Genomic DNA, 20555 nt, shown 5'->3' on the forward strand with positions numbered 1-20555 from the left:
GGCCGTCTCCCATAGACTCCATTTTATCCAAATAATCCAAAAAATTTTAAAATAATTTCTTTTTTCTCTGTATTAATAAAACAGTACCTTGTACTTGATCCAAACTAAGATATAATTAATCTTTATTGGAAGCAAAACCAGAATATTGGGTTTATGTAATGTTTAAGTAGACATAAGGTATGAAGATCCAAATTACAGAAAGATTCGCTATCCAGAAAGCCCCAGGTCCTAAGCATTCTTGATAATCCATACTCACTGTTGCATGAAACTGTGAAATAGGAGATTCACTTTTTTTTCTGAAATACAACCGAAATTAGCATTATGCATGGAGTTAAATACAAAGGATACATTAGTGCCATTAAATTGTGTGTAAGGTTCCTTTTGCTTCTACATGCTCTGTCCCTCTATTTGTGATGTCTGTGTTTGGCTGGAACTTCCTGTTCTCCTTCTATGGGCAGCAGCAATATTATCACTTGATCTGTAGGAAGGGGAATTAAAGCTGCTATCTTACATGACAGTTCTTTGGAGGGTCTGAAGAATAACAACCTCCAAACAAACAAAAAAATAAAATATGGATCAAAGCACATTCCCTGATCCCCTGTTTCTCAAGTAATTTAGTATCTAAGCTAATGCATGTATTTTGCAAAACTTTGATCATAAAATTGATAAGCCACCATACATACCTCCCAACTGTCCCTTTTTTCGGAGGGACAGTCCCTCTTTTGATAGCTCAACCTGCAGTCCCTCATTTGTACTGAAAAGTCCCTATTTTCTCTGCACTGAACAGCCAGAAAAAGAAACAAAGTTTCTCACTTAATTGGCTTTTAGCAGAGAGCACAGAACAACCACAGGTGCAAATAAGATACTTTGCAACAATTTTGTGACACAAAAAAACTGTTTAGATAAAGAGAATTATTTTCAACTTTCATAACCTGCCAAATTTTGTAAAATGAACATGGTAATTAGGGGGTGTGGCCACAGAAAGGGCGTTGTCAAAAAAATTTGCTGCGCTACGTGCTTTTTTTGTCCCTCTTTTTATTTCTAAAATGTTGGTGTATGCACCATACCATGTCAAGGTGAACCCCACTCGTTTGGTGACCTCCCCAAACTAATGGATCTTTGCGTGTATGGCCACCTTTAGTGCTTTAATTTAACACTGGTGGCGCTTAACATATTACACACATATTATGTAATATACATATTACAGCAGTTATGAACACATTGCCCTCTAAACTGTTTTACCTGTTTTATCACTCTAGCCCCTGATGCCACTATTTCTTCATGTCACAAACTGCCCCACTTCCACTCTCTTCTGCCCAAATATTAATTCCCTGCTCCGATTTGCCACTCTTAGCAACTAGTAGGAGGTAAAGAGTTTAACATTATTCTTTTTCTGTGAATTGTGTAGGCAGCCAGAAATTTCCTGGGGTTCGATGGCAGCTGTAATTTTATTGTCAGTCACTGACATTGTAGCTCATTCTGCATCTATCCAGAGCATTTGGGTGACACATTCATTCCCCTATGCCACATACAGAGGCATGTTTTTTTAAACTCCTCCATCACATTTATATGTATATATAAATATTTACCATATGAGTTATAGCTTAGTCATACTTACTTCCCACTCTCTGTCCCTCAGTTAAACTGTGGCTCTAACACTTATCCCTTTGTCACTCACACCCTCACAATCTATTATTGTGATATGTTTTGCTATGAACTATTTTTGTGTTTATATTCTGGTTCTCTGAAAGCTAGAATTAATAGTAAAGCAATAGCCCATGACCCCTGATAGTTTTCCAGAAACTATCACCAGCAAAGAGTTATTAGCGGCTCTAACAACCTACAGGTGTTCTCCTACCTACTAGTAGCAGACATCAGACTGCCTGTGTGACATAGCCCTTCTGTAGGATTTGATGATGTACAGGGATGTGACGATAGAGGAGCTGCAGGAGTCTCATGAGTATAGAGGGCCCAGATGTCTGTCAATTTTCCATAGCAGTGTTGCTGGCCTACATTTTTCAGCATATAACCAACTTTCAGATGGGTGGATAAAAGTGCTGTATAGGTGTTACAAAAAACAAAAAGAAATATTATAAGGCCTGATGGCCTAACTTCATCTTTTTATTAAATAATGAAGGACAAGATCTAACCTTTTCTAACAAATTTATTCGAGCCATCTAGAAAAAGGACAAAGACGTATCCCTTCCCTCTTCCTATAGACCAATTTCTTTATTAAATCAAGATATCAAGATATTATCTAAGGCTCTTGCTGATAGGCTCTCTTTAATTCTTCCCTCCATAATTTCAGAAACCCAAAATGGCTTTATTAAAAATAGATCAGGAGTTAAAAATATTAGGGCTTTGATCCATATTTTATTTTTCGCCAAAAAAATCCCAGTTCTGTTCTTAATATTGATGCTGAGACGGCATTAGATAATATAACATGGAAACATCTATTCATGTGCCTTCAAAAATTTGGTATCACAGGCCCATTTTACCGATATATCGAATGCCTCTATAAAAGTCCCAAAACAATCTTGGGGGGAGCTAAGTCATCACCCTTTGAAATATTTAAGGGTACGAGACAAGGCTGTCCTTTATCGCCCCTTTTATTTAATATTGCACTAGAACCATTCATTTGTTTCCTTTATTTGTCTAAATTGATTAAGGGAATTACCATCAATAATAGACAATTCAAGGTTTTAGCCTTCACAGATGATTTGTTGCTGATTTTAAGAAACCCAGAGTCTTCATTCAAGATTGTTTTTTTGACTTGCTTCAAGATTTCCAGTCTTTTTCTGGCTATAAGGTTAATGTAGATAAATCTGAAGTGATGAATATATATGGTTCTTTTTCAAACTCTATACTTAAAAAATGTCACCTGAAATACCCCAAAAATCAGACAAAATATTTAGGATTAATAATTCCTTCAGACTTAAATAATTTATATTCATTAAATATAACTTCAGCTTGTCATAAGGTTTCCTCCATGTGTGAAAAATGCTCCACTTAATCGGACGAGTGATATTTTTTAAATCTTTGATATTCCCCAAGCTGACATACCCATTAATTAATCTCCCTATGCTTCTAAAACATTCTGATATCAAGAAACTTGATTCTGCTCTTATCAAGTTTATATGGAATGGGAAAAAAGCAGAGATTGCTCTCCATAAGTTAAGAGCTCCAGTTAAACTTGGAGGTTTAAATCTCCCCAATTTCAGAGCTTTCAATCTATCAGCCCTTACCAGATATCTCATTGAGTGGATCTCTCAAGGTAATAAATTTACAAATCCTGAAATTGAAATTTTTCATGAACCTCACTTTGATATTACTGTATATCTGTTTTGCATAGTAAATGTGGTAGTATTCCTAGTGATTTTAAGAAGAATCCCCTTTTTCAGGACTCTATTTTTGTGTGGAAACTTTTATTCTCGACATAGCTATAGTTATACGGAAACTCCTTATACGGCCAAACTCTTACTTAAACCCTCAGATTTTTTTTCCTTTTTATTTTCTTTGAAGAAAAAATTATTTATGTCTTAGTAAAAGATGTATTAGATCCACCCAATGAGACTCTGTTATCTTGGTCAAGACTCAAAAAAGACTGTGGACTTCTTGAATCTGAAAGATATTATTACTTAGCGTGTCAATGTGGTCTTTCTTTGTTACGTAGTAATAGAAACATTATTTGTCAGATCATAGGCTAGCTGAAGATTTGGGACAGTTTTTGGAGATTCCTTCTTTGATTTCTATTAACTCTCTATCTAAAAAAGTCTGGAATGATTATGGGTCAGACCAGCACCCATTAATTTTCTAAAGGTACCTTTTCTAGCCCTGTATCATATTGTCCCAAGTGTGATGAGTGTAATGTGTCCCTTTTTCACTCTTCTATGGACTTGTCCAAATATCAGTGTATTTTGCAGGGAAGTCACTAGTTTTCTGAACATTAATCTGAAAATAAAAATTAAATTATCTCCAGGTTTTGCTTTGTTGCTTCTAGATGATAGTAGGCTCTCTTCAGTTTTTAATATAGAATTTAAGTCCCAAGAAAATAAAATATTGACGACTTTATTTTTGGCTGCCTCCAGAAAGGCTTTATTTAATTATTGGCTACAAAAAGAGTCCCCCTCTTTGATAGACACAATTGCTTACATGAACCAGCTTAGTTGGCAGGAAGCTTTATGAGTGAAAACAAAAGGAAATAATTCCAAAGAGTCATTTAGACTTATATGGTCTCCTTACTTTGAGTTCTGTGACTCCAATACCAGAAGTCAAATATTTCAGTTCCTTCAATTGTAAAATGTTTGTAGGGTTGGTTGGTAATCTGACATTCCCAAGACAATGGGCTTTTTCTTTCTTTCTTTTCTTTTAAGAAAACCAAATGAAATATTTCAACCTTAAAAAAAAAAAAAAAAAGAAAGAAAGAAAGAAAGAAAGAAAACTAAGAACAGATACAACAACCAAAGGGACACACAGTGTCATGGTGACTGTGGCTGCCATCATAGAAGGAGTGGCATGACTACTTGGATACAGGAGTCCCAGACTATTGAAAAAGGGCTTGAATGTCCCAAGAAAAGGGTTTAGTGCATCAGGCAGTTGAGGGAATTTTTTATGCCAAGCAAGTCTGCATCTGACTGAAGGATAAATACATTTTCTTTCTGTCGCTATCGTTGCAGGTTTGTATAAAAAGCAAAATCATTATTAGCAAAGGAGAATTTGGGGGTACTTAGCAACCAGATACTATCACGTAGCACAAATGCACCTCACTTATTTGTTTGTCATTATCTGCTTTTCTACATAAGATTCAATAACCTTTTTTTTCCCAGTGCTTTATTCTACATTTCTCAATTCGTGTAACCATGGCAATGGACAATTCTGGTTCATGTTTATATCCCCAGTGAAAAGTAGCAGAATGAATAAAGGGCAGCATATGTATGTGTGTGCTATGTCGACAATAGATCTGGCATATTTATTATTGTGTTTTCCAGATCAATATGCACTTATTCTGCTGTACAGACGGGAACATGGGTTTTGTGTGTGTGTGTATAGAGTAGATGTGCATCACACACACACACAGCAAACACAGATCCAGAATGTATGAATCTACAATCACTTTTATGTAATTATGGTGAAATCTTTGTCCATTTTGGGGCTATACACCATAATTAAAGCAACGGAGTGGCTATATTTGAAGAAGATAAGAGCATGCAAATACAGGAGGCTGCCTTCTGAGTTCATGATTAGAAATTATGTTTTTTGCTGATAGTATGAAAATGATTGAGTGTGTGTCATTTCGTTTTGACAAACGTCAGAATTTTGAGCTAATTTAACTCTTGCACTGTGAATGCAATATGCAACTTCTTGAAAAAGCACTTATACAGCCCCTTGGGAGCCCAAGATTAGGGTTAAATCATTGCAATAAAAATAATAAATAGCTGTTGGGAGAGGCAAGGGGAGGTGTAGGGAATATTGGATATGCAGAAACTTAGCGCAGCTCTACTGAGTCATCAGTCCCAGGAGAAAGGGGCCGAACCACAGAAATGTCACACAGCCCTTCTGGCATCTCAATGAGAAATAATGAAGATCTCTTGCTCACTCTCTGCCTTTCAGATACAATACAGGAATACGGCTTTGCAAAAAAAAAAAAAGTGTACACAATTGAATTGTAACGGCACAGACACAGACAGATAGAGATGGCGTGACTTATTACTGGGGAGGTTAATCCACTTTATGGATATTGGAACTGGGATCTGGATGGGATTTTCCTTTGCCCACGCCGAGCTTCCCAAACAAACACACTCCTGATATTAAAGTGCAATTTCCCTTTAGACAATATCATTCAAGCACCTTCTGGGGCATCAAAAGTAAGTTTAGTCTTTTTTTTAACTAAATGTGCATACCCATGAAATGTCCGTAGATCTAGTAACAATGCCGTTAAAGGTAATTTCACACTGAGCAGCTACACAAACAGAATAGCCCTTTCATTGTGTAAACTAAAACTTGCTTTTGAAAGCAGGGTTATTTCAGGTAGTAACATGGACAAAGGTGGGCAGCAGCATCCCAAATCAGATGTCTCATTAACTGCTCTAGATAAACATAAAGCAGTCGCTGATTGGACGCTGTAGTTTACTGCGTGACGTCAAAAGCTTCCCATGTTCCTGCACAACCCACCTATGCTTTAATAAGGGGGTAAGGGCTGGTATTTACAGAAGACGACTAGATTATATTTATTTAGCTGCCAGGTAAATGCAAGCATTTTATTTTTTAACCCTTTGTGTCTGGCACCTCCAGAATAGTACAATCTACAGCACTGTCATGCTAGTATTTAGGGATGCACCGAATCCACTATTTGGGATTCAGCCGAATCCTTGGTGAAAGATTTGGCCGAATAGCGAACCGAATACAAATTTGCATAAGCAAATTAGGGGCAGGGACAGAAAAAGTGGAAAAATTCTTCTTTTGTGATGAAAATTCACATAATTACCTACCTGCTCCTAATTTACATATGCAAATTCTGATTCGGTTCGGCCAGGCACAAGGAATCGGCAGAATCCGAATCCTGCTGAAAAAGGCTGAATCCTGGCCGAATCCCGAACCGAATCCTGGATTCGGTGCATCCCTACTTGTCATTTCATGTTAGTTCTATGCTCCATGGCATTTAAAGGGTTAATGCCTCTGTGTAACTGCTTTGCCTGGGCACATGGAACGTACAGCTATGGCAGCACTTTACACTGCAACCAGCTATACAGAGTCAGCTCTGATATGTCTCAACTGGCAGAGATTCCTCTATACAGAATTAACAGCAGAAGTCCAGATTAGCCAAGATATCTTATATTGTATTTTGCTAGTCAGTTCTAAAACATTTAAATTTCAACTCCTTTTTGCACCTTGTACTCTTTTTTTTTAAACATCTTTGACATCTATTTTTATTAACATGTGAAGAAATGTGTAGCAAACTGTGATTTCCCTTATGTGAGGTTGCGTAACTGTTGCCGGCAAAATTAGAGAGGAAAAAAACTAAATTTGGTGAAATTTTCCGACCTGTAGATATCGAATAGAAAACAAATGAGTTTTTAGTCATAGATTCGGTTTCAGTAAAATTTCTGACACTGATTTCACCGATTTCACCCTTCTTCCATTGAACTTTTTAATGTCTTTATAAGGAGATGTTCACATTCACTCTTACATTAAGGGGCAGATTTATCAAAGGTCGAGGTGAATTTTCAAATGAAAAAAATTCGAATCATAACTAGTTTTTGCGTACTTTGACTAGGGAATAGTCCAAATTCGATTAGAATTTGAAAAAAGATCAAAAATTAGAATATCGAAATTTATCATATACTGTCTCTTAGGAAATTCGACCATTGGTCATCTAAAACCTGCCGAATTGCTGTTTTAGCCTATGGGGGACCTCAAGAACCTATTCCGAGTTAATTGTGGACTTTGAAAAATCTAAGTTTTTTTGGGGGAAAACTTTCATACGATTCAAATTCGGCAAAATAGGGACCTATTCGACCCACAAAAACTTTGACTTAATTTCAGTTGGTCTTTTTGAATTTAAATTTCGAAGTTTTTTCAATTCGAAATTTGACCCTTGATGCCCCTGTTAGTATGATGTACAGAGCAATATTCTGAGCCAATTTCCATTTGGTTTTCCTTTTTTTGTTATTTGTGGTTTTTAAGTTATTTGAATTTTTATTCAGCAGCTCTACAGATTGCAATTTCAGCAACCTGGTTGCTAGGAGCCAAATTACCCTAGCAACCATGCACTGATATGAATTAGAGAATGGAATATGAATAGGAGAGGCCCTGAATACAAAGATAACTAATAGTAGCAATAACTACACCTTTGTAGCCCATTTGTTTTTAGATGGGATTTAGTGGGGTCATTTGAAAGCTGGAAAGAGTCAGAAGAAGAATGAAAAAAATGAAGGCTATTTGCAAAGTTGCTTAGAATTAGCCATCTATAACATATTAAAAGTTCACTTAAAGAGACAAAACCTCTATGCTATGCAGTAGAAAAGTTGCTACTTCAATGGTTTATAGATGGGCCCTGCGAGGGGAAGAAGGACAAGATACTTTTAAAAGTAGGGTTTTATGCAGAATCTGTATATCTTAATAATACAGGAGCCCTCTTCCCCCATATTAATATAAAGTGCCATTAGCAGAGAATCTTAGGGACAGTTACAAAATGGGCACACACGGTGGCGATACTAGCGCTCATTTATCAAACCTGGGCAAATTTGCCCATGGGCAGTTACCTATAGCAACCAATCAGTGATTAGCTTTTTGAAGCCAGCTGCAAGTAGAATAATGAATGCAGCAATTTGATTGGTTGCCACGGGTTACTGCCCATGGGCAAATATGCCCAGTGTTGATAAATGACCCCCTGCATCAGAGCCGAGATGCAAACAACTAAGGCACTAGTCTCTTGTACAAAGGAACAATGAAAATCAATGTCCTGTTGAATTATCCAAGCATATTTTTCCTTTAATCATTTATAACAAGGAGTAATTGAATATGCTGCTCTGGACAGAAAATGCTGAAAATGAATTTAATAGCTTTTCTGATAAGCGGCGTGTTGCTGGTCACTTTAGCAGACACTGGGCTACAATCAGTTATTCGTCATCTCATTATTATTATGTCGTTATTTTGTCAGCAAAGAAAATCACTTGGCACACATTTATCCCATTCTGCTTGATATCATCTTTTCCCCGTGCTTGCCCTGATTAGGACATGTTTGTATATAAAGTAGGCGAAATCAGCCCGCAAAATATTCACGTGTACTTGATGCTGCACAGCTTATTACCAATCAACGCTTAAGGATGCTGCAGACTGCACACATTTTTATGCTGTCATGCCCAGGACATTTTGACAGATTTTGAATAATATTAGAATGTATGGATTTCTGAGGTGTTTACAAGTAAAGAAAATGATTTGCCAGTTCTTTTTGAAATCTTGGAGAAAATGCTAGTACCTGCCTCTGCACACATAGGGCACACTTTCTGGCTCAAATCCATCCCATACAGTAACAGGAGGGAACCATTTATGTCACTTACTGCACAGGTAATAGTGGGTCATAGTAGCTCTAATGCAGGTGACATGCCACCACAAGGGTTCTTATTCAGTTACTAAAAACACAGTAAGGGTAGAGGCACACAGTCAGATTCGGGGAGATTAATCACCCAGTGCCAAATCTCCTCTTCTTTGGAGCGACTAATCTCCCCAAACTGCCTTCCCGCTGGCTAGAATGTAAATCACCGGTACGATCGATTCATTTTCTGAAGACACCCAAAGTTGCCTCACGAGGAAACTTCAGGCGACTTCGGAAAATGAATCGCTCTTTGGGGCAAATTTACTTACCTCTGAAATTGTGCCAGCAACAGCTTTGCTAACATCGCAATACTTCACCAGGAGTAGATTCGCCAGGACAACGCTAATTCACGAAAACCAGAAGTTGCATCCAGGGTTCCGAACGCTTGCGAAGTTGCGCCAGCGATAATACCATAAGCAGTTCGAAGTTGCGCTAGCGATGCCTAATTAGCATACGGCGTGAAGTTAAAGTACAATGGACGTATGTGTTGCAGCAAATACATTACACTACACAAGCCTGGGAAACCTTAATAAAATAAAATAAAGTTGTTATATTGCCCTACACATGAGCCCTGTGTATAGTTTAGGTGCCATATGTTAGGAAATGTAGGGGGAAAGAGGGAACCCAAAAAATTTACAATCTTTTTCAGCCTATCACCCTGTAAAAAGTAAAAATCGCCAGTGTTTTTTGGAGACTTCGCCTGGTCTGAGGTGGTGAAGACAAGTCTGGAGCAAGAGGTAAATTCAGTAAAATCCGCATCTTAGTGAATTTGCGTAGTTACGTCCTTTCGCCAGAGTGACAATTCGCCTGGCGTTAGAGTGAGAAGTAGTGCTACAGTCTATCTTCTACGCTAGCGAATTTATTCCAATTTTCTCCAGCTTTAGTCACTTCCATGAACCAGCTTTCCCAGCAACCGGATTGCGACTAGAAAGAGGAAGGGTGACTCAGTGTGAGGGTGGCATTTGAAGGAACTGGAGCTTGCGACTGGGTAGGGGCCCCTCAGACACACCAATCCAACACTGCCCTGGTCCCAAGCATTCAAAGACAATAAACAAATCACACCTTAATAAAGTATCATGCTAGGTCTCATATAGGGTTGCCACCTGTTCGGTTTTGACCAGAACAGTTCGGTTTTTGTAAGGCCTGTTCGGGTCTGAACTTTCTGTTCAGTTTTCAGCCTTATGAAACGCAAACAATAATCTGGCCAATACATGAAAAACATTTAAATACGAAGATACTCACCTCAACATGGCTTAGTTACTCTCATGTACAGTTTATTTCTTATTATTACAGATGCAAAGAAGAAAAAAAAGCAAATCAATCAAAAATAAGAATGTTTTTTTTCTAAATTAACATTGCTGTATTTCAGAGCTTTCTGGATAACCGACTTCTGTATAATGTATTGCATACCTATAATTAAAGCAGAATATAGCTAGAGATAGGGTTGCCACCTGTGTGGTTTTGAACTGGGCATCGACACTTTAAAACATTGAGAATACTGGATAGAAATCCAGCCAGTTGCATCGAAGTGATGTAATAACCTTGCCCTGATGTCATAACTCCACCAGCATCATTGTGTCCACCTCTGACGTCATCATTCCTGTTCCTACATCACCGCCCCGCCCCCCATGTTCGGGTTTAGCCATCAGCAAAGGTGGCAACCCTAGTCTCATACAAAACAGTCAATCTGTAATGCTTTATTGCTGAAATTCTAGCTATGTAGCTATGGCACAACATTCAGGCCACATGCTTTTTGGAATCCAGTGTCACAACAGGATTTTGAGCCCTAATGAGCATTAATTAGCAGTGGGTAGAATAAGAAAGTTTGGAAAGGAAACTCTTTTTAAGGCCACAGAGCATTTTGATGTTTTAAAGTAGAACTAAAGCTTAACTAAAGAAGTAGCTAGAAATGTTGTATATTATGTTTTAGGCTTCTGTACCAGCCCAAGGGAACCACAACCCTTTAGCAGTAAAGATCGGTGTCTCCAAAGATGCCCCAGTAGCTCCCCATCTTCTTTTCTGCTGATTCACTGCACATACTCTGTGCTGCTGTCACTTACTGAGCTTACACAATATACAGTACACATAGAATAGAAATGTCACAGTATAAGGCTGAGTAGTAATTAATACAGATAATTACTACATGGCAGCACAGAAACCAGTGCAATTAGCATCAGAATTTAATAATCAGCCCTGTAGCATCATCTTATATTACAGGTCAACCTCATTTTCTGCTGGATAATTAGTGACGTCCCCTAAGCTTAGCTTCTCAACAGCTGCTCAGAGCCCACTGAGCATGTGAGTGTCACAGACTCTTTCCAAGATGGTGACCCCCTGTGACAAGTTTGAAGTCGTGGATCATTGCTGCTACTGAGAAGAAATTAATTTTTAGGGTTTAGTTCTCCTTTAACTTACCCCTCCATCGTGTTTAACCCCTGGTCCCTGCTGCCATGTTTCTCATGAGAGAACCAACAGGGTAGAGGTAACTGGCATTACTGGGGCAATTTCCAGCACTGCCCATTCACCAAGCTGAGAAATGCACATGGATGTCATTGCCCTAAAACTGCATATATTTAGTAACAGAAAGGTGCTTTACTTATAAAAAAGATATAAAAACACTGTTTCTTTTGGGATAATATCACCAATTTAATAAATAACATTTCCTAAGGCCTAGAAGGGGCATATAGCACTAAAGGGGTATAAGCTGAAGTTGTGCAGAGGAAACTTTCTGGGCTGTCCTTCCTCCCAGGATTCTACTCATGGTGTATTACACAATGGTGCACTAAAATAAACCCATGAGATGGGAGCTTCCTCAGCAAGGCATTCCTTGTAAAGATTTCCAACTTCAAATTGGAAGTTATTAATGTTATATGCACACATGGCTTCTCAAGTGCTTAATGTATGTAGGTCTTTGCACACACTAATTATCCCTAACTCCTCCACAAAAAGAACCTATAAATAGCATGGAATGACATGGAAAGAACCGCAAATGTCAGCCACTGGTGAAAAGGTGCCATTTTCTAGCAGCTGGGAAGGAAAATGTGTTGAATGGTAACAGTTTTAATTGCTCACTGTTGAAGTCATGTGGTTCTACATCTTTGAAATCCAACCGTTCCAGCACTTTCTTGTCAGAAAAATTCATCTCGGGTGAAAGCTGATGATTTAAATCTTATCGTTAGGCATTTTCCGTTTCTGTGCACAGAAAAGACACATTCGAAAACAGACAGGCAGTATCGGCAGCTCGCTAAGGCAAAGCCACTTCTCCCGAGTAAAAATATCAGCATGGATCTCATGGCTTCTGTTTCACAGCTTGTGATTAAAAAAAAGGAAAATCTATATGCTAGGCTTAATTCTTCATTTAATGTGTGTAATATCTCATTGTGGCACTGTTGCATTGTTAAGATTGTCAACCCAGAAAACTGAAAAAGATTTATTTGTCTTCCCTAAAGCATTTGGCCCCCAGCTCTCCAAAGTAAGAATAACATCAATACAGTACAGGGGCCCAGTGGTTGGCATTGCTTCCTCGCATCTTCCGACCACAGTTTGTGTCTGTGCAGATTTCCTCTGGGTACTCTGGGTATTTCCTCCACAAAGATACAGGTTAATTGACTCTTTATGACATTGATCAAAGTGTGTGTGAATGTACAGGGACTTTACATTGTAAGCTCCACTGGAACAGGGACTGATGTGAACAATATCTGTAAAGCAAAGTAATGCATGGGCAGGCTGGCACTATATAAATAAACAATAATATTCTCTTGAGCAGGGCCCTCTTTACTGTATCAGTCAATATCCATATGTTATCTGTATATTCAATAATACCCCAACCTATTTTATACTGCTACAGAATATGTTGGTTCTTTATAAAAATGTGATGATAATAATTCTAATTATTAATAATAAGAATAATGCAGGACATTATCCAGTAAGAAATGATACCCATTCCAGTCAACTGTCCAGAGGGCAGATGTACAGTGTTGGGTTGGGCCAGTGGAAACCAGGAAAAACAATGGTGGGCCCTGGCCCTTATGGGCCTAGGCTCGCTTAGCCAATTGGCCAGGAAGATCGGCGGTACCCGAAATGAAGTGTAACACATGTGCAGGGGGAGTTTGGGCGTTGGTTGCTACGAGGAGGGCCCTTGGTGTCACAGGCCCATTGAACCCCATGTCCTATTCCACCACGTATGGCTCATTAGGTGTCCAGTGCCAAAATATGCCTTTAGCAGTGAATCAAGGCATGAACAAAGAACAGGAGACTGGGTAAGCAGAGATTAGGCTGGCCCTGAAAAGTTAGGGAATCTTTTTTTGAACAGTGTGTCTTCCAGCCTTGCTGCTGCCAGCCTACAACTCCCAGTATACAGTGTCTGGCACACACCAATAATAAGGAGCAGTAATAGTAAGAGAGACCTATGGTGGCCTGCTAGGGTCAGCTTCTTCTTGGTAGATTCATCATTGAGGGGAAATGTGGAAGTCCTGTCCCAGGGAGAAAACTACAGATGCAAATGTTCCGTTTTGTGTGTCCGAAAAGAGATGGATCTTGCTGGGAGTGGGAAATTTAGGATCCCTATAATTGGGGCCCCATTCCACTGGGTTGCTGGTTGAGCGACGATGTAAAACCACAGCCATGTGATTTCTGAATATGTTTTCCAAGCTACTTGTAAATGAACATGGAGAAAAGCTCACCTGACTTCTGTGCATTTCTTTCCAACAGGATTATTAGAATTACAGTTATGGGACCTATTATCCAGGTAATGGTAAAATTTGCATAACCATTCTTTAAGTCTAGCAAAAAAGAATGTATACATTATATAAACCCAAAAGCATTGTTTTTCCTCCCATAAGGGTTAATTATATTTTAGTATCTAGTACATGGTACTTGAGAAAATACAGAGAAAAAGGAAATCATTCTTAAAAATTAGAATCATTTTCTTAAAATGGACACTATGGAAATGGACTTCCTGTACTTCTGATTTTTCTGTTTAATGGGTTTCATGGATAATGGATACTATACCGGTATACACTCATAGAATATGATTCAACGGAAGGATTTAATAAATGCTCAGAATGTTTCTGTAAAAGTTCAAACCAAACCACCAATGCTTACTACGTTAACCCAAAAGTATTTTCTTTACTCCTGAAGACACAAATCGCCACAGTGCTTGTTTTAAACCATGATTAAGTTGGCCTTTACAAGAGTTGTGAGAAAGAACCTTGAGATGTTCTGCTTAACAGAGTGGATAATGTGATTCTGTCCTACCTCAATGACTTCTGATGGACTTGTGCCATGGAAAGGACATCTGTTTACATGGAAAACAAAGTCAGTGGGTCGGTAGGAGAACTACCTGCAGAAATGAAAGTTGGCAAGCACATCTTCCAACAGATGGACAGCATGAGACAGGCATGGGGGGGGGGATCATTTATCAACAATACTATGCACGAGGGGGCTTTTTGGCTCTGCATGGAGTCCTGTGTACAAGGTACATATAGAGAATCAGCCTTGCTCTGCTTCAATTCATTTAATTAATTACAAATAGTATAAAAGAGAAACTAGAAGTTTGATTTACGTGATGGACGTGCTTTTTTCCAGTTCAGCAACTATGTAACATAGGGCAGTTCTAAGCACTGCAACCCGGAGACTTTGGTCTGGAAAGCTGAGATGGAATAATTTAACAGTTCAATGTCCCTTCCCCAAGAGCTCTTATGTCCCCAGATAACGTTAACTGCCACAAGGTACCTTTCCCTTTGAAAGTAGTAGCCACTTCCACGTGGCAGGTACACGAGCAAGACCTGTCCTCACCCTGGGGAATCACACAGTGGCCAACGTATCCACAGGCTGGAGATAGAAACTGGCTCTCCCCGAAACTCAAATTCTTTCTCAGTGCAGAGCACAACACAGCTCTTTCTAAACATTTCTAAACCAGTGCAACTAGCATCAGAATAGAATCAGCCCTGTAGCATCAGCTTATATTACAGGCCAACCTCGTTTTCTGCTTGTTGCTTTGCGACAACCCCTAAGCTTAGCTTCTCAACAGCTGCTCAGAGCCCACTGAGCATGTGAGTTTTGCAGACACTTTCCAAGATGGTGACCCCCTGTGACAAGTTTGAAGTCCTGGATCATTGCTGCTATTGAGAAGCTGAAGCTTTAGGCTGGTGCAATAAGTTCAGTATATAAAACATGGCATTTTTAGCCCTATTAATTTTTAAGGTTTAGTTCTCCTTTAAGCAGCACTGTCACACTTCACAGATCTGGATCTCTCTGGCTGCTGTAGCAGGGATCCCTTTATAAGCTCTGTCTGGAAACTCTGTACATTTGGCTCCAAAGACAGGCACTCTCCCAAGGATGTCCTTGGGCGCCCAGCCAATTGGATGGGCACCCAAGACATGGGCCTGTAACTGGGCTGTATGAAAAACAGGGGAAGGATTTGTCTGATCCCCTTCACATCTTCACATCTGCAACAGAAATGTTGTATGTCTTAAACTGAATAAATATACTGAATTTATGCTGTGAATTAGTATTCTCTTCTCTGATATGTGTTAATGGACCTTCCCTTCTTTATTTCCAGTAATTGTGGTTTCTCTGCTCTGTACCTGCATTCTCATATTCCAACTGGCCTGTGGGGACACATAATCCCAGCAAACCTGATTAAAATGGGATTTCCAGTATCTGACGTCAAAGGGAATCCTAGCCCATCTATCACTGCTGCGGCTTCAGTTCTGGTGGCGTTTGGAATAACAGGCCGTGTGTGTATGAATCCGTCAGTTACAAGAGGCAGGTGAGGTGCGAGGGGGGGGGGGAGCAGGTGCAGGCCAGAGAGAGAGACAATGTGCGGCTCCCACTGACAGACATACATTAGGGAACAATGTGTTCGCTGCAGAGAGCCCATGTCTGGCATCCTTGTAGCTCAGGAATAACCACCCTGACTAATGATCCAATTAAAGGTTATGCCGTTGCCATTCATATTATTGAAGAAGGTTATTTCATTCAACCTTCCATAACCATTATAAGTGATTAAAGAAATGTACTTACTGATTAGGGGAACTGTGAAAATCTTTTTATTAACCCCTTACTTGTTCTTTGTGCTTAAAATACTCCACATACTTGAAGTAGAACAAAACCCCCTGTACCATAAGCCCCTAAGCTTCCAGGCATTGTCCCCCTCTCCTCTCCCTCCCCACGATGTGCTTTAGTGTTAAAAAAAAGCCCTTTTAAAAACTCTGACCCTTAAATGTAGAGAAGAGCAGCGGTGCTCCGGGTCGCCAGCTTCGGGATCTTCTTGTAGTCTACTTCAGGTCTCTTCTCCGTCACAAAGCCTGCCGGTGCATGCACAGTTGGGCAAAGTCAGGAATTGGCTTCAACTGCACATGCACAAATCGACGTTGAGACCCGAAGACTACGCGAAGATCCACAAGATGGCAGATGCCTTTAAGGATGAATATTTTTTAAAAGGTTCTTTTTAACACTAAAGCACATTGCGGGGGAGGTAGAGGAGAGGGGGGCAATGGCTGTAAACTTGTCGGAGGGGGGTAGTTCTCCTTTATGCTGATTTTTGCCAACTATGCTTAGGGGCAGTGAGGTTTTATACTTATGTTTTTCACTACATAAAGTGCCATGTTGCATGTCAGAATGAAGGTAAATCTATAGACAAAGCACAGGAAACCTCAGCATCCCACCAAATCTAAAGGATCATTAATGCTATAACTTGACCTTGCCTTGCCACAAATCCAGGCATAACAACATCGCAAATCAGGGCAATATTTTCTGTATGTTCACCATTGGGGCAATATTTTCTATATATTCACCACTGAACCTCACCTACATTTGCCTACAGAAAATTAAAAGGGGGTGGAAGATGCCCATTTGCTAGTGACTTGATATGAGCATACCTCCCAACTGTCCCATTTTTAGCAGTCCCGTGTTTGTACTGGAAAGTCCCATTTTTTTCTGCACTGAATGGTCAGAAAAAGAAACAAAGTTTCTAACTTAATTGGCTTTTGGCAGAGAGCCCAGAACAGCCACAGCAACAGATAAGATAGTTTTGTAACAAGTTTCAGATTCAGATTGTAACAATATAAGATATACGTTTAGTAACATATAGCAATCACATTTTTTGCTTTATAACAGCAGACCAGTAAATGCTGGTTGCCGTGGGATACTAGAAGCAAAGGAGGCCCTTTTATAACAGCCACATCCTTAGTGATTTTTGGTCTTGTTCTGATCAGAATTGAAAGTATGCCTCCATCATGCCAGTGATGCCTCACTCAACTGAAATTCTGCATTTATTGCAACAAGGGGAATAATCACAACAGTGAAGTAAAGTAAAAGACTGCCACTTCCAATGTAGAAGACACTTATACAACCTTGTTTATAGGTTTGGGGAGGATGAAAACTGTGCTAATTGGAAGCCTGATGACACTGCTAACAGAAGCACCCCCCTCCAGCCTGTAGCTACGGCAACAGGAAAATCCTGTCAATCACAACCCAGGAGATGCCTTCTGCTTCTGCTACAGGCTGGAGTGGAACCTCTAGTGACAACATAATCACGCTCAACACTCTAATTCAACCATTTTTAATTAAAGTACCTAAAAACACATCACCATGGCCCATGAAAAAGCCACCTATAGACTTGTATTGAAGCCTAGGGATCCACATCACGTTTACACACACAAGATTTTACTTTATTTCTAATGTAAAATGTTCAGCTCTTTATTGTGCTCTTTATTTTTATTATTAGTAATATTGCTGTGTACTTTATCATGATATTTATAGAGACGTGTAAATCAATGGCGTGTAAACATTTATGGTCTCATACTAATAAAACATTTAGTGTATATATCATGTTTTATTAAAATACAGCCTCCTTTATTATACTTTTGTATTGAGGTTACTTAAGTGAGCAATATGCTGTTATAGTTCTCCTAGCCGTTTGTTATGATTGAAATTAAGTATGTTTTGACTTAACATTGCTGTTATGTAAATGTCTTTTTTTGCTTGAAGATGTAATAAAAATTCTTGAAAAGAAAAGAAAAAGGATTTTTTTTTTTGTTTGAAAATTCAATAAAAAGACTTGAAAAGAAAAGAAAAAGGAACCCCTGCTAGAGATGTAGAATCCAGTCTGTACTAAGAATTAAGGGAATATTTTCTCTTTATTTATACTATTAGATCTGAAAATACCCCAAACTGTAGAGCTGATCCATAAAGGAAGCCAAAGCATTGGATGGAGGATACCAAGCTATTTATGGAAGTCCACCCTGAAGGCCTGTTTCAGGTCTCTGAGGAAGTGTTGTATCACGAAACGCGTCAGACCTCAGGTGCTAAGTTTGTTTGATTGATACTATGTCTTAATAAAGAATTTACCTTTTAACTATCTGGAGAAGAGCGATTTGTGTTGATGCCCAGGAGTGCGCGGCCTACAAATACTCTACTTGACTGTTTCAGGTAACCCTGTTCTCCAAAATATCTTGAAGGCCATCAGTACTTTAACAAACATTAAGGGTGAAGGCAGGGGATGCAATTCCCAGTATTTGTTATATATTAGCTATGTGATTTTATATCTTAGCCACAAAACACTTGGGATTTGATGGAGACACCCACCGTTGTCGGCATAAAGGGACACATAACATGATAGCTAGTGCCTGATTGGTCCCCCATAAAGACTACCGAAGGCTAGGTTTGAAGGAGAGAATTAAGGGTGATATATATAAACTATATACAATATAAACAATAAAAAGTCGAGACATGACCAGAATACCATAGGTTAAATGGTTATCTTTAGATAGCTCAACTAGACAGGATTCTGCTGCTCAAACATCATGTCCCTTCTTTGTGATTAGCAAACATAGTAATAATACTTGCTCTATTGAACTCAGAACCCAGCATCTGCAGGTGGAAGAATGAAAACCAAAAATGAGATTGATTGCCATGGGTTGCTGGCCAGGTACAAATTTGCCCAGTGCTGATAAATTAACGCCAGTATGAGAGGGAGCACTGAGCTGACAAGATGGCAAACATAATTATGACAAAAAAAGTACACTTATAATTACCTTCCTAAGTTTTCCCTTTTATATGAAAAAATGCAAACCACATAGCTTCCTTTGGTTTCTCTATCTATTTTTAAGCAGTCGGAAATAGGACCATTAGTCACTCTCAGCTAAAGACATGTTTAAGTGTAGGTAGACCTTTTCAGATTTTGTATTCCAATTATTTGCCTCTTTAACTAGTGAACAGCCTGTGTTTTTGGAACCCTAGTGAGAATGTTATATTCCCTCAGTACACATGTAGAACATGCAAGTGCATTTGGTAACCATGGATATAAAACAATGGCTGCCACTTGGAGCATATTGTTTCTCATTTATTCTATGAAAGGAGTCCGTGATCCTACTAAAAAGTCAAGCTGAGAGATAACCAGGCTACAAAATAATTACTGCTATACTTTTGTTGATACCAGCTGAGCTTTTAAATAAATAATACTCTGCTTTCTTGTTGATCTAATCCCTTTGTGAAATATTTATAGCCACTTTTAACACAGAGTTATAATATATTTATGTTTCAATTACAAGAACGCAGTTGCCTTTGTTTCAGGTGCAGCCAAAGTGTTCTATGCGAAATACAATTGTATTTCTTTTTATAGGAAGGGGAAACCGCACATGGGATTACAAGGGTTGGAACATCCGCTTGACTTACCGCTGGCTTCAATCTGTGGAGGATAGTTATTCACTTTCATTGGTGGTTTCCTATTTTATCAAAGGCGCAGTGTGCCGATTATCTCATTCCCTGTAAGGGTGCAGCATATTCTGAAATAATCCAGCTCTACAGATAAAAACAAACAATGAACATTAGTTGATAGAAGTAAAATATATATAGAAAATTCTCAGGTCTCAGTAAAACTCACCAGTTGTAGAGGTCCAGGTGCACCACCCTGAACCTTCAGCTAAGGGAGCGGACCACTGTGTAGAAAAAAAGAGCAGGCACTTCCAAAGACCAATCCTCCAGGCAAACTTGTCAAATCATGAGTAATTTTATTTCGGTACACAAGGATACAGCTTTACGCGTTTCACATCATTCAGATACTTAATCATAGAGCCTGATAAGTATCTGAATTATATGAAACGCGTAAGGCTGTATCCTTGTGTACCAAAATAAAATTACTCATGATTTGATGACTGCCTGGAGGATTGGTCTTTGGAAGTGCCTCCTCTTTTTTTCTACAAGGTGGTCAGCTCTACAGATACTCAATATCCCAAGCCAGTGGATTCCTGATTCTTGTTAAACCTCAAAGAGGGTATGTAAAAAAAATTTAATGACAAATAGTGTACGCTTTAAGAGCAAATTTACCCAACTTTGAAATTCATCTAATATTTTAAACATTCTCCAAGGCAAGAACAGTGATTTCAATTTCAAAGTATACCTTACTTAATATGTATTATGCTTTAAATGGTTTATTTCACAGTCCAGTGTTGTTGCT

At 38.9% G+C, this 20555-nt stretch overlaps 1 long non-coding RNA gene across 2 annotated transcripts in view; it reads left to right on the forward strand.

Moving 5' to 3' along the window:
• The window catches only part of LOC108713216, a 34091-nt gene extending 15633 nt beyond the window's left edge, over positions 1-18458 (forward strand). For both annotated transcript variants that reach the window (XR_005966688.1, XR_001935131.2), the window contains exons 2-3: positions 15657-15866; positions 18254-18458. This is a non-coding gene — a long non-coding RNA (uncharacterized LOC108713216). The remainder of the gene's footprint in view (positions 1-15656; positions 15867-18253) is intronic.
• Positions 18459-20555: the final 2097 nt, after the last annotated feature.

The sequence above is a fragment of the Xenopus laevis genome, chromosome 3S (genome assembly GCF_017654675.1).
Source record: "Xenopus laevis strain J_2021 chromosome 3S, Xenopus_laevis_v10.1, whole genome shotgun sequence".
Taxonomy (NCBI): Eukaryota; Metazoa; Chordata; class Amphibia; order Anura; family Pipidae; genus Xenopus; species Xenopus laevis.